This window comes from Fukomys damarensis, unplaced genomic scaffold (assembly GCF_012274545.1).
Source record: "Fukomys damarensis isolate Sample0158 unplaced genomic scaffold, DMR_v1.0_HiC HiC_scaffold_17, whole genome shotgun sequence".
NCBI classification, from domain to species: domain Eukaryota; kingdom Metazoa; phylum Chordata; class Mammalia; order Rodentia; family Bathyergidae; genus Fukomys; species Fukomys damarensis.
The window spans coordinates 18849857-18865736 of NW_022900929.1; the positions used below are offsets into that span (position 1 = coordinate 18849857).

Sequence of the window (15880 nt, forward strand, 5' to 3'; positions counted from 1 at the left end):
GGGTCCTCTGCTGACTCCTTCCTCCAGCACTTGCAGGTCCTGGGAGGCTGGGCTGTGGTCCCCACTGAGGCCTAGCAGAGTGGGACCAGGCACAGGCAGCCAGAGCAGGCTGACCTCACCCTGAACCAGCCTGTGACCTCAGCCTGCAAGGTCCCGGGGTGGCACTGAGCACCTCCTTCTGCTCCAGGGCCAGTGGAAGCCACCAGCTGCAGGTGACCACTACAATTCAAGTGAAAATAAATGAAGATGAAATCAAACAGAACATCATTTCCATGGCCACACTAGTACCACTTCAAGCACCTAATCTCTCTGGATACCGCCACAGGTGTTTCTGATTATGAAATAAACTGAATGTTCTCTTATTACGAAATTCTTAGAATGAGGAAAAAAAACAAAACAAAACAAAACAGCAAGGCATGGTGGTGCCCGCCTGTGATCCTAGCACTCAGGAGGCAGGAGGATCACTAAATTTGAGGCCAGCCTGAGCTGAATAGTGAGTTCAAGGCCAGGGTGAACTGCAGTAGAAGACACTGTCTCAAAAGACAACAGTAGCCGGGCGTGGTGGTGCACACCTGTAATCCCAGCACTCGGGAGGCTGAGGCAGGAGGATCGCTGTGAGTTCGAGACCAGCCTGGGCTACATTGCGAGTTCCAGGTGAGTCTCAACTACATAGTGAGACCCTGTCAGAAAAAAACAAAAAACAAAAGAACAACAAAGAGGGGCTGGGATGTAGCTCATTGGCACTGCACCTGCCTTGCAAGCACAAGGTCCTGAGTTCCATCCCTGGTACCAGAAAAAAAAAAGTGCTGTGATGAGGGGTGGACACATAAGGCATTTCTTTTATACTTAATATTTATTTCTGAAATTAAAGATGCTTATCAAGAAGACAGGGACAAAGCCAGGTGTGGTGGTGGTGCACACCTGTAATCCCTACACTCTGGAAGCCTGAGGAGGGAAGATCACAAGTTCAAACCCAGCCTGGGCAAATTAGCAAAACTTTGTCTCAAGAAAACAAAAAACTGGCCACAGTGGTGTACCCTGTAATCCCTGAGGTAGCTGAGGTAAGATTGCCACAAACCAGCCTGGGCTATGCAGTGAGTTCAAGGTCAGCCTGAACTGCATATCCCGACTCTTATCTTTAAAAAACAAAAATAAACACAACAAAAAGATTACTGTTGCTCAGTTTGTCAAGAATCTGGGAGCATGGCTGCGCTGTAGCTCAGTGGTTAGTGCTTGCCTAGCTTGTGTGAGGCCTTGGGGTCCATCCCAGTACCAGAAAAGGGGCAGGAGGGCAGCTGGGGTGACTTGGACTTTCCAGGTTGGGCTCCCCGGGCTGGCTTCCCGTAGGCAAGAGCAGCAGTCTGCAGATGCGTCTGGACGGGCACGTCCTGGGCCACGCCCCGGTGTGTGGCTCATCCATGTGGTGGCAACTAATGCGGCTCCTGGCTGGAGGCCAGTTTATCTCCGGGGCCCCTTGGGGTCCATGCAGCCTCCAGTGCCAGCATCCCACATGGGTATTTTTTGCCTCTTGAGACCCCTCCAAAGTCACACCCCTTCTCCACGTTGGGCGTGGCCACAGCCAGCCCAGATTCCGATTCCCCAGCCTGAAGCCAGGGAAGGACGGTCGGAAACTGACTGGGAGCCTGGAGGGAGGAGCCCTAGGAACCAGAGCTGGGCACTGGGACATCAGAGGTGGTGGTGTCAATGCCGCAGGTGCTGGTGCGCTGCGGTTTGGCCCCGGAGAGCAGGAGACAGCCCTTAGCTTTTCTTTGCCATCCGGTGGCCCAGGCAGGCAGAACCCAGCAGGAGCCCGGGAGAGGGTAAAGAATCCTGGGAAATGTAGTTTTCAGTCGCACAGAACAGAAAGAGCAGGCTTGGAGCCGAGCGTCCAGCAACGACCACCCTTGGCTCCTGCAGCCAGAGACATTTCTGGACCGGAATCGGGATCTAACCTTCCGCCGCATGGGCTGGGAGCCGCCGAACTGCACGGAGTGGGTCGTTCTCTTCACAAAGGGGATGCAGCATTTCAAGGCCAGCCCGAACTACATGGGGAGACCCTGTCTCAAAAAAATAAAAAGTGGGGAGGCTACAGGGGATGTAGTGCTGTACAGATGCATGAGTTCAATCTCCAGTGCAAAGGAGAAGAAAAACTCTGCAGCCCCTCAGGGTTCCAGAGTCCTGCTCGCCCCTATTGCCTAGGAGCAACCCAATTTCTCCTTGGAAATCAAGGGTTAAGTACTCCAGCCACAAAAACTACCCGCTTATTCACCTGTTAAGGGTAATGAAGATCCCCAAGTGGTGGTGGTCTCAGTTTCCCACTTAGCAGAACTGACCTGTTCCCTGGCAGAAGCTTGTCCTGGTGTTAGGTAGGTTGGAGTGCAGGAGTCTCCTTCTAGAGGTGGTTAGTAGGCTCTTTCCGTCCTGAACAAAAAATTGATCAAGACAACCGCAAAAAGCAGAGAGGGTTTTTTGTTGTTGTTACTGGGTTTTGGGTTGCTCACCTGTCCTTCTGGAGTTGGATTCCAGGTTCTTCTCATCTCAAGGAACTGAATGAAGTGAGCAAAAAGCAGTGGCAAAGTTTATTTGAAAAAGTAAAAGTAAAAGTGAGGGAAAAACTAATTCTGCAAAGGGAGTTTAGGCCAAGTAAAAAAAGGAAAAAATCTACTGGAGTTCTACAGAGAAATCCATAGGCAGGGCTTTGGGAACTGTTCTACACGTGTCCAACCAAGATCTTGTGATTAACAAGTCATGCCTACTTTCCCAGTCAGCTTTGCCACTACCTAATCCCCTCAGTTTTACCTTTATTAAAGGTAGGGAAGGTAGCCAGTCCTGGTGGTGAAACTGTAGTCCCAGCATTTGGGAGGCTGAGGCAGGAGAATCACCACAAGTTCAAGGACAGCATAGGCTACATAGGGAGTTCAAGGCCAGCCTGATACATAGTGAGACCCTGTCTCAAAACAAACAAAAGGAAACATCCTCTGTATAGCAAATTTGGGCCAAGGAAAATAGCCCGGCATGATAAGGAATACCTGTAATCCCAGCACTGTGGGAGGCTGAAGAGGATGACAGGTTCCAACCCAGACTGGGCAATTTAGCAATTTAGTGAGAACCTGTTTCAAAATAAAAATTTAGAATGGAACATGTGGTTCAGTATGAAGATCCTGGGAATGGTTCAGTGGTGGAGCACTTGGCTAACATGTACAGCAAAGTCCTGGGCCTGACCTCAAGTTCCTCAAAAAGAAAGGGAGGGAAGGGACCAGGGATTTAGCTCAATGGCACCGTGCCTGCCTCGCAAGCACAAAGTCATTGCCCATACACTGTACTGAACTGAGGGATTAAGGAAAGTCAATTTTTCCACAGCTGCAGCACTGTATTATTGAAGCATTAAGTACCAGAGATATTTGTAGGGGCAAGAAAGATTATGACGTGGGTGAATGAAAAGCATAGAAAGACGTTCAAATCCAGAGACATCAAAATGTAGGTTATCTCTTGCAGCTATGATACTCAGCCTGCAACATGACATCTAACCCATAAGGAGTTTTGTTTTGTTTTGTTTTATGAGACAAGTCTCCCACTATTCACGGTGTAACCCAAACTGGCCTTGAACTGGCCTGCCTGAGCCTTCTAATAGCTGGGATCATAGGCATGCACCACCGTGTCCAGCTAGGTAAGCCTTTAAGTGACAGCTGTGGTGTTGAGGACATAGATTCTGATGTCTTTGACCAACTTTTGTTATCATTTCCCCCAAAACACTGCTGTTCATAATGTCCTTCTACTTCCTCTTACCCAAACAAATTATTCAGTTTTGGGTTGGGGATTTTGTTTTGTTGCAGTACTGGGAATTGAACCGAGGACCTTCCCACTGAGCTGCATCCCAGCCACCCCACTTTTTTTGGTACTGGGGATTGAACTTGGGACCTTTCACATGCAAGACAGGTGGTGGAACCACTGAGCTAAATCCCTGGCTCCCAGCCCTTTTTATATTGGGGTATAATGCCAATTTTGACATAAAGGCACCGATACATGGGTATATAATAGCCACATTTATTATTTAAAATATTTCGACTGATGAATAATTTTAATTTTATGATTTTTATTATATTAAACAATGGTTACTCAACAAGAAAAATGTCAAAAAAATAAAGTACTGAATTTTTTAGTATTTGTTGAGTGTGCATAAAAAAGCATCAAAATTTTCAACAGTAACTTTTGGCGTACAAAGTCTAAAAAATAACAACAGAAATAAATTCCTATATGAACCACAATGAAAATACCATAAACCCTACAAACAAATAATCTTTACTTCAATTAATGCAAGGTAGGAAGTCTTCACACATGACAACAGCACGTTCGTTCCATACACGTGTATCTCTTACACTGACAACAGGTGTGTTTTGCCTTCCTGGCCTTTTTGTAAGACATACTTGACATCTTGCTGGTCTTGCTGTTCTGTCAGGAGTTCTTATTTTTGTTTGTTTGTTTGTTGAAACAAGGCCTCCCTATGTAGTTCAGACTGGCCTTGAACTCACTATGTAGCCCAGGCTGGCCTCTAACTCAAAGCAATCCTCCTGCCTCAGCCTCCCAAGTGCTGAGATTACAGGTGTGCACCACTATGCCCAGCTATGAAGTTTTTATTATGTTATATTATACAATGTATAGTTAAGAGGAACATAAAATATCTATACAATAAAGCATTAAATTCTTAATACATATTGCACATTTAGAATAAATGACATTTTCACATCAGCTGTACTTGCTTACAAAACCTAAAAGATAATGTCAGAAATACATTCCTTGCTGAACTACAATGAAAATACCAAGAGAACTCTACAACAAAAATTATCTTTTCTTCAATTGTAATACCCACGGCAGTCTTCACACATGACAACTGTATTTTCCATGCACACATCTTGCTTACGCCAACAGCACATGTGCCTAGCTTTCCTCTCCTGTGTGGCAGGCTACTCTTGTCACCTCTGTTGTCTTCCTTTTTTGTCAGGAGCTGCTTTACTGTATTGGACAACATGCACTTAGCATAAAAATAAGATATCGATAAAATTAAATATCAAATATGTAATGAGTTCTCAGAATAGACAACATTTCCATATGTGTTGTTTACTTGTTTACAAAACCTAAAATATAACATCAGATATACTTTTTCTGGAGGGCAGAGTTTTGGGGAAAAAATGAAAACCAAGATCTGGTATGTAAAGGTACAAGAACCCAATGATGAATGTAACTGTACTATGTACTTCAAAAGTACCAATAAACTCAATAAAAAAGGAAAAAAAAGTGAAAAACAAAAAACAAAGAACTACCTCCTCCTTGAGACCTTGCACTTGTAAGGCAGGTGGTGGAACCACTGAGCTAAATCCCCAGCCCCAACAACAGAAATAAACATATAAATTACAACATAAATACAAAAAAATTAAATAATCTTTGTCACACCCAAGGCAGTCATCACACGTGAAAACTGTATGTTCTATATATAAGCATCATTTACACAGATAGCATGTTTATTTTATCTGTCCTATCTTGTAGGACAAAGTCTACATCTTTTTGGTTCTCTTGTTGTTGTAGTAGGTCTTTGTGATACTTTGTCTGCCTGCTCACCTGTGAGCTTACCAGTGTACTCCACAATGTTTTTTGCATAGTTCCCTGGGCAGAAACATTTTGGTTTTTCTCTGCTATGAATAATATGTTATGGCCAGGCATGGTGGAACACACCTGTAATCCCAGCACTCAGGAGGCTGAGGCAGGAGGATTGATGTAAGTTGGAGGTCAGCCTGGGCTACATAGTGAGTTTAAAGTCAGCCTGAATTACATAGGGAGACCTTGTCTAAAAAAAAGAGAGAAAGATATCTTATGATTTCCAGTCCCAGTATGCTAAGAAAACTTCTCCGTGGTATTTTGCACTTGTTATTTCTTTGTAAACTATCAAACTATTCTTCCACATGTGTTTCACATGGAGTAAAATACTTTGTGTTTTGGCCAACACTTTGTGTTTCAAGTGACATCATAGTTGCCACATAACTAATCAACAATATCTACTCTGCCTTTGGTTTTTTGTTTTGTTTTGTTTTGTTTTTTGGGACAGGGTCTCACTGTCTAGTACAGACTGCCCTGGAAATCAGTGTAGCCCAGTGTGGTCTCAAACTCAGTGATCCTCCTGCCTCAGCCTCCCAAGTACTGGGATTATAGGCATGGGCTACTGTGCCTGACTGCCTTTGGTTTTATTGTAGAAAGTTACCATCTCAGATTTGCATTATTCTTTTCTTGGTTTTTTGGCTTGGGTTTTTTTTTGTTTTTGGTTTTGGTTTTTTGAGACAGGGTCTCACTATGCAGTTGAGACTGACCTGGAACTCACTGTGTAGCCCAGGCTGGTCTCAAACTCACAGCGATCCTCCTGCCTCAGCCTCCTACAGGTATGCGCCACCACGTCGGGCTCCATTTTGATGGAATATCAAAATGATGGCTACCATAGTTCCATCATGGTGGAGTGTACCAGTACCACTTTGTTTTTCTTGGCTATATACAAGGCCAATGTTACATCCTTCTAAAATCTAAAGATTGTACTATACAATTCTCTGTTTTGAAATTGCAAACATTTCATTTGGAATTTCTTCTTTGTTTCTGCATACAGTTCCTATGCTAGTCAACTTGCGCTCTGTTGGCAAATGTAACATCAATTGGAAACTGGTAAACCAATTGTCGAATGTCACATTCCAATTAGTTTGGGAGACAAGAGTAATAAGTGTGTTCACAACATCGTTCAGTTTATTACTATACAAATAAGGACCTGGTGTCTGAGTTCCAGGATAAATTTCTAAATTAAAAGCATAATTAGTCTTTGCATCTACAAGGGCATAAATTTTTATGGTGTATTTTGACTCATCACTATTCCATAAGTCTTTTACATTCCTGCAATTACCATGAGAAATCCCTGCTAAGTATAGCAGGTCTATGAGTGCTTTCAGTTCAGCCAGTGAGGTGTCTTAATAAATACTTTTTTTTCAGTACCAAAGATCAAACTCAGGACCTTGGCACTTGCCAGGGAGGTGCAGCACCACTGAGAGGTCCCAAAGGGAGAGGGACTTATTTAGAAAAGAAGACTCAAAATAGCAAGACACAGGGGATCAGAGCCTCAAGGAGTTAAGACCCAGATCTTTACTTGTTCATCTTTTTATATCCTACACAGTGAGCTGTTACATGTCATTAGTCACAGGCTACATTAATCATTAAAGAAGTTAAAACACTACAGAGGTTATACATATGGCAACAGTAAATTCAGTTTCTGGAGCCAAGCTATGGCAAGCATACATCTGAATAAACATACTCAGGGAGACATTCTTTCCTTATCTACAAAGATCAGGGAATGCCTGGGACACTGCAAGTGCACATCCAGGAGATCATTTTAATCTCTTGCTGTCATTTGGTTGCATCACCATTTTGCAACAGTTTTACTATGAAGGAGCTGCTGTGAGATGTGTCAAAGCCTGGGTGTCTGAGGGCACCTGAGGACACAGTCCCATCATTTAGTATAGGCACACGATGGGGGCCTCGTTATGTAATAACGAATCAGCATAGACAATCGCACATGCACTATGTGGCCTGCAACGTCACTCAGAATGCTTTCTCTTACGATGTCTTAGTAAACTGATAAAAACTACTGTAAATGCTTTGTTGGAAAAATAAAGCTTGATTTCTGCTTCATAATGTCTCCTCCACACATATTCTTTTCTTTGAGAACCTCACCTGGCTGGACCTCCCTTCAACCCAAGGGCCTAGAAACTAGTCAGCTATGTAGCCACATTGTTGTTCTCTCAGTCACCCGAGTCAAGGAGGTCTGCATTCCCTGTGTCTGTATCAGGCAATTCTTGATCGATTTCATGCCACAGGAAATTTGGATCACATGGATCACATCAAAGTCATTATCGTCTCCCTTAACCATGCAAAAGTAATCTGATGATCCACTTTTAACTTCCTCTAAAACTTGCAAATCTGTTTTTTCATGTGCCATTGTACTGAATTAGGCTGCTTCTACCAGGAAAATCAAAAGAAAACTTTTTAAAATGAAATAAATCCCAAATGCACAGAAATTTAGCAATAAACATTTCATGGGTAAAATTCACCTGTTTGGAGCTCCTGTACACACCTTGCCATTTGTCTGCCAAGTGGGTGAATATTCGTACAGTGGGTTTTGCTTTCCCCAGGTGCAGCTACTCTGAGTCACGCCCACATTTCATTATGATAAAATGCATGTTTTCATAACAGAAGAGTAGGGTGGGTACATTTTACCCTCTATGATGCTCAGGTAAACATATGCAAAGACTATCAGAGCATTATGTGGGTTAAAAAATCCCAGTTTGACACTTCTGAATATGCGCACACAGGTTGCCATTAATCTTATCAAGTGAGTAAACATAAAGATTGCTTCTTGTATCCCCCAGGCACAGCTACTGAGATGCACCACCAGCTACTATTTTATACTACAGTAGAAATTTATAGTAGAAAAGTATGGGATGGCTTGTTGTAACCCAATGTTATGCCCTTGACAGTGACACACTGTGAAAAACATACCATTATTTAATTGTCTCATTGTGCAAAAAGCATAGAGCACTCATACACAACCTAGCTGATATCGGGTGATCCACCTGTGCTAGTTATTTTTCTCTCATTGCTGAGACAAAATTCCAAACACCCAACATTAGAGGGGAAGGGTTTTATTTGGCTTACAGTTTGTAGAGATTTCAGTCCATAATCACCTGGCTCTAAGGCAGGGATGGCAAACAGGCACTGTAGAGGGGAAACAATATGATGCACACAGAGTAACAAAAGCAGCAAAGGAAACAGTTCATGGCAGCAGAAGACAGCAAAATACAACAAGGGGGTTTAACAGCAATAGCGTCTTTCTGCCCCTTTTATTTTATTCAGACTACTGAATAAAACAGGGTGGATAGGGACAAGGGTGGTGCCAAACCATTCACTCATGTGTAGTGGTTTAGTAATCACATGACTTTAATCCCAGCATCACACACTTTAGATTCTACCACCTCCAAAGTAGCCCCACCTCATTTGCATGAGGCTTTGGGAGGACATTTAGACACAAGCCATAACACCATCCATGTGGCCTCTTAATGGAATCAATCATGATTGAGCCTGCTGGAGACAGAGCACCACACACTATTTCATAACCAACTGTTCTTTTTTAAGACAGATTCTTTCTGTGTAGTCTAACATGTCCTGAACTCATTCATGGCAATCCTCCTGCCTGAGCCTTCTGAGTGCTGGAACTACAGGCATGCACTACCATGCTCAGCTAATTTTTTTTTAAATAAGGATAAAAAGTACACTAAATAACACAACTGCTAGTATCGTGTGCAAGTCACAGTATTCTGTGCATAGCTCTAACTGCTCTATTTTGATGTTGGCACAGATTTGCTTACATTGCCAATATGTGAGAAATGAGTTTCACTGCAGCATTGCAACAGCAACCACGTGACCAAGTGATAGTATGACAGACAGCTAAGTTAGGTAGAAATATTATAGCAGTCAGACAGGGCTAGGCCCTCAAGGGAGTCAATGCAGAAGATGAGACCACATCAGAACCTTGGCTAGAGGCACACCAGAAGAAGATTAAAGTCATAATGGCCAGATTTCCATACTTCCCTACTGGGGTTAAGGGAAGCTTAAGAATATCGGTACCACCCTTTTGAGATTTCCTGTATAAATAAACCATTATCTCATTAGAGGTGGGCCATCCTCTCCCACCAAGACTAAGGCTACTAAAACTAAGATGACTGAGACTGAAGGTGAGACTAAGCCTATAGTTTATCAACCAAGGTTAATGATGTCTTCCATATGCCCTTGTTATAATGGATCAATATTAGCCAAGTGGCTATATGTGTAATCTTATTGGTTGATTATAGTTTCGACCCACATTGTTCCCACCTCATGTTTGTACTCTATAAACCTTCCTCAGAGGAGTGGACTCATTGGCAACCCATGTGGGACCCCACCTGTGTCTGAGGAGCTATGCCTATTTCCCAGTAAATGTTCCTATTCTCAATCTCTGTTGTTCATTATATGATGTCGGGGAATACAAACTCAGCATATCTGACATCTAGCAGGTTGGGAGATACTTGTTTTTCCCCTATATCATTTTGGAGGTTTCACTGAAATAACTGAAAGGAGGTAAGAGCTTGCTTTTTGTCTCATGGATTCTGGATTGCAACTCATTTATGTAACCAGAAACTGTCATTCTTCTTTGCCAGTTGCTTGTACCTGGCCTTTTATGTTTTTTTTTTAATGCCTTGTTTTTTGTCAAATGATGGTAAATTTAAGGTGAGATCATGGGAAGATTATGATGGCTCTTTGATAGGAACTTTTATTTTTGCAGGCAGGGTCTTATATCAGACAAGCAGCTCTAGGAAAGAGTAATGTTAGAATATCCCCTAGTGGACTTTTATACTAACCAAAATATAAATCTGGAAAATGGATTTTTAAAAATAAAGTCTAGTTTATGAAATATACATGCCTCATATATGCAGTACTCTCTCAACCAGTTATTTGTGACAGCATGGCTGATAACCTTAAATCTGAGAGGACAAGATTCACTGAGACAGTGTGGCCTGATCCCTCTCCATGTTCATGGAAGGTAATGTCAATTCTGTTCTGCCTCAGTTTCCTTTCTGTTGTGATCTGCTGGACATTGAAACCTGAGACCCAGTGGGAAGAACTAACTTCTGGGTGACACCAGAAGCATTATACTTGAGGGACCAAAACACATTCAGTTCAGGAGAGAATTTCTAAATTACTTTTATCCTACTCCCCTGTATTCTCAAAAAAGGCCCTTACCTCCCAGCTCTCCCCTCTTAAACCTAGTTCTCATCATTTGTGTGCATAGTGGAGGGAAGTATTTTTGCTAATGTGTAAGTTTGGCTGCCAGACAATGAGTATAGCTTTTAACCTGTGGGTTTCATAACTGTGTTACAGGTTTGGAGACATAGAAATTTGTAGTGGATTCTGAGTAAAGCATAGCCTTGTCTTGCAGCTAAGGGGGATTGCTTAGGTGATTAGGTAGATAATACAAATGTTTCAGCAACTTCTTTTCTCCAGGGCCCAGCACAGAATTTTTCTGAGCCATTACTCGCCTCTACCTCTAGAGTGACTGACCCCTTCTGCAAGCTGGGAAGTGCCCCAGCCACTTACAATCTGCCCTTTTTTTTCCTCTCACTCTCTTTCAAAAATCGGAAAGCAGTTGTTCAGGCCTCTAGATCACTGGTGTAATTTTTGTTTTGGTTTGGTTTTGGTACCAGGAATCAAACTTGGGACCTTCCACTTGTGAGGCATGTGGTGGCACCACTAAGCTAAATCCCAAGCAATCTTTGGTGCAATTTTGGTAGCAATGCTTCCTTCTTTAAAAACAGCCATTATAGCAGGAATCAGTTGTAGCTTGTGCTTTGGGAAACACACTTTGGAGTTAGGAATTTGAGTTTCCACAGAAGGCATGTGTTGGTAAAGGTGGGTCATCCAGGCCAGCAGATGTAGTCACTCTCCAGATAGCAGCCACCTCCTCTGGAGGCCACCTCATGACACCATGAGGGCATGTAAAAACCAAGTAGAGATGAAAAGGAATGCCTATTTTCCCCTTGCTTTGGGGAAACTCAATGTCAAATTCTCTTACTCCTTTGGAATGTATTCTTAAGTACTGGAATTTGTTCAACCTTCATAAATTGAGAAGACAAGCTTAATATTTTTCTGTACCCACACATGGCCTGCCTATCCCCTAGAAATGAAGTAAAATGCAGAGATAAGTATTGATTATATTATTTTGCAACTAGAGTTGTTGTACTGCAAGAGAGAGGGAAATTGTCAGGATTGCTTTATTTCAGACTTTCTTTGCATTAAGAGACAGTCTTCATCAATTTGGACTACTACTGTCTCATGACTTGGTCTGTTTAAAATTTTCCCAAGTCACAGTCCTGCAATATGTAGGTGATATACTGTTCACTAATAATTTTCTCTTCAACAGAGAAACAGATGCCTTGTTATAAGATGTCACCTCAGTGACAAAATTCCAACAGACTCTTTAACAGCAGATGGAAGCAGGTGTTAAGAGATAACCATAGCCTTAGTCCCCAGAGGAATGCCTCTCTCTTGTCATGATTTCTCCAGAACATCTTGCCAGGCCAGCCACCATTCTCAGAGATATATTAACTGAGGTTCTCAAAGAGGAAAGCCTGTAGCTAAGTACAGCCCAAGGGTCACAGGAGCACAAGAAAGGAGGCCCAGGTGCATGATAAGCGTGACTAACCTGGGTCTGGACATTTCCTTGAACTTCTGGTTCCCCACTGCTGGTACTGAATGGGGTTAAATCTAGTGTACACATTAGATTGGGCACAAAGCAAAAGGGATAGCCAGGGACACCTTCTTTCCCCTTTTTTTTTTTTTTTTAACTGGGGATCAAACTAGGGACCTTGTGTCTGTGAGGCAGGCAGTGGCACCGCTGAACTAAATACCCAGCCCTCGTTTCTTTTCAAAATGGGAAAAACTGTCATAGATAAACATCTGCAGTAGGGCATATTGGACACCTGGCAGGCCTTGCTCTTTCCACAACCAAACCTGGCCCATGCACCTCCCCTAGAAATAGTTCTAATTACCTTTAACGGTCTGCCCCTCTAGAGGGAAAAGTTACGTGTGGCTATCAAAACAGCAGTTTTGGCTACCAGCTGTGGCTACCAAACATCTGTGGCTATCAAAGCAACAATGAGATTCCTGTATAGTTGAGTACTCCAATTGGATAAAGCTGTCAGGCTAAGACCCAGCTTTAAAAAACTTTGCTTTCTCGGGTGTAAAAAAGGTTTTTAATTCCTTGTGATTCTTATTACAAGAGATCTTTGTTAATTGACTTATAAAAAGTTCTGACTAGTCTAGTTATAGTTAAAAACCTAGAAACTGTAAAAGGACTATTGTAATTTAACTTGGCTGAATACATATGAGTGCACTCTGGTTTATAAGCAATTGTGCTGTGTGTGCTTGTCCAGATGTCTGTTCATTCTATAATCAGTTACAATACCCAGTGTTGTTCTGTTTGAACTTGACAATTTTTTTCTCTTTGCTTTTTTGAGATTTCCATGGAAAACAGTTTATACAAATTAAAATATTTGTGTCTACAATTTAAGTTGGTTTATAGACAACATAAGTGTCATTAAAGTTAAGGACATGCTTTCACCCAGGTTGCCAGCCAATCAAAATGATGTTGAACTGGTTTTACAAATGCAATGCCTATTGTCATCTGTATATACCAACTTGAAAGTCTTTCATGGGTTAAAATAATGTAGTTCTCATAGGTCAACTGAAAAATTTATTAAAATAACTAAATGGGGATCCCTTAGACTTTAAGAAATTGCTAGATAAGACTTCCCTTGGTGAATAAAGGAGAAGCTGCCTGGAAACATTTTATTCCAGTTTTTATTCACTAATGGGACCCCCAATAATTTCCATAGTCTTCTGGGAGACACACGCCAATGAACATTGGTAAATATGTTAATGTAATATGTTTATATTCGTTATCATTAAAGGGCTAAGTTCTTTATGAGTAAAACTAATGTTTTCTTATAGATGTTCTTGGTACAAAAGTAAATTAAGGGCCAAAGTGTCCATATAGCTGTGACACTCATTATTGCTAATTTCATGGTGTGCTAAATGTATTCATGCCTTCTAGGTGTACAGGTTTTCAAAGATGTAAGGGTTGCTTATGACAGTAAGCTTTTTTTCATTTAGACTCAGATATCTGCCTTTCTCTTATGATGTAGCTACTTGTGATGAGGTACATGTCTAATCAGCATGAGACCACCAGTCAAATGATAGTTGTTTGGGGTTTTTTTGGTTTTTTGGTTTTGGAAATGGGGAACGAACTCAGGACCTTGCACCTGTAAGGCAGGTGGCAGTACCCCTGAGCTAAATCCCTAGCCTGACAGTTGTATTTTTTTTAAAGCTTATATGAGGTATATGTTATATATGTGTCACTACACTTAGAGATGTTCAGGCACAATGTCACATACTTCCTTGATGATATACTATTAAAGGATAACAAATTAGGTGAGCGCTTCTTTGTATTCAAATGGTGATGACTAAAAAGCTATTCTATACTAAGAAATTTAAATGTGTTTCAAAGATAATATCATGACTATCATGCTGAAATGTCATGACCGGCTCTTGATCTCAAGTTTTTGCCGTAAAACTTTATAAGTTTGTCTGTTGGGCCAGGGACTTAGCTCAGTGGCACTGTACCTGCCTCACAAGTTCAAGGTCCTGGGTGAGTCTGATAATCAGTACCAAAAAAATGTTGTCTGTTAACCTTGTACAGGGATTAGACTTCTAAAACAACAGTAATTGGTAAGAAGTGGGCTGGGGACTTAGCTCAGTGGTACTGTGCCTGTCTCACAAGCACAGGGTCCCGAGTTTGCCTAGTACTAAGAGAAAAAAAAAAAAACATAATTGGTAAGAAGCAAGAGTCCTCTGGCTATACTTTTTATTTCAAAGTACTTGATTATCCAGATGAGATTATAATAGTTAAGCTCACTGCTCCCACTGCAATACTGATGTAACTGATCTTCTGGGTGTTCAACTAAAGTTTGGAGGCCAGAACTAGAACAGTAACTGGGCTATGAGGACAGCTAATATTTTGGCCCTGGCTCTTCAAGGTCTATGAGGACCCAAGACATAGGGAATCTTTTCTACAGGATCCTTCAATTTTGAGTCACCCAAACTCCTCAGCAAAGCCTCAGAGGACAGGAATCAATGAATGTAGTACGCCAAAAGAAGGTTACTAGAGAGGGAAAAGTCTCCCATGCTTTCACAGAAAGCAACATGGTCAAGCAAGACAGTGACCCAACCTGGCAGTTGGCCTGGCAACCTGGCAGTAACAGAGGAGCTGAGAGGCTCTGTGCATGGTTCCAAAAGAAATACCTGAGAAGACTTAACTGACCTTGATAGACAGCAAGAGGTTAATTTTGATTAACAGAGGTCCAACTTTAAATTGGTCTTAAACACCCAGTAGAAAAGTATAACCAAAAGATGTATGAAAACAACACCATAGTAATGAAAGCTAGGTTTAAAAGGGGGCTCCAATTCCCGACCCCCTTCTGGAAATCTCCAGCTGCACCTGTAGCCGACCACTGTTAGGGTTTAGTGAGACTAAAAAACTATGGTGGAAGCTGTAAAAGCTCAACAAGTTTTTAAATTCTTTGGCTAAATTTGTCCTTCAAAACATCAAATTCTCTATCATTACACGGCTAAAACTAGAGTGACTTATGGCAAGAAATATCAGACTTACCACCAGTAGAGGGGTCGAGGAGGCCACTGGTTACAACTGCTATCCTAGTCCCTTAAGAGCAATTTCTGGATGTGGCTCTTCCCCCAACCGGCCTTTCCATTCTAATGTTCATGCTTTTGATTATACATGCTCTAATTTCTTGGAAATTTTGTTTATTCTTTCCTAGAGGATGCAAAACTCCAAGTGATCATGCAGGTGGAACCACCAGACTGCTAGGTCAGTGTCAACCCATACTGTCTCACGCTGCCCTCCCAACATTCAGGCGGCGGGAAGGGAAGAGCTTTAAAGGAACCTTTAAGTCTGCACCCCACCACCCGGCACTCTGACCACCCCCTTGGCCCCTGGGCTTCCTCAGGGGTCCCCAGTTAGGAGGGGGCCTCTACCTAGAGAACATGGCCCTTACTTGTGGCCCTATGGCCGGAAGAGGTGTGCCGGAGTGGAGTCCAACGGAGCAAGGCCTCGGGGGTCCCCCCCAAGTCTGGGGTGCAAAACCCAATACTCAACAGAAAGCGCCGCAGGAGGAGGGCACCGGCGGGGCGG

The 15880-nt window shown here is 42.4% G+C and overlaps 1 long non-coding RNA gene across 1 annotated transcript; it reads right to left on the reverse strand.

Annotated features, from left to right (window-relative positions):
* Positions 1-1869: 1869 nt before the first annotated feature.
* On the reverse strand, positions 1870-2540 carry LOC104858708. Its single transcript, XR_779197.2, has 3 exons — positions 2502-2540; positions 2334-2421; positions 1870-2057 (listed from the first exon to the last, which is right to left on the reverse strand). It is a non-coding gene; the product is annotated as an uncharacterized LOC104858708 (long non-coding RNA).
* Between the last annotated feature and the right edge of the window lie 13340 nt (positions 2541-15880).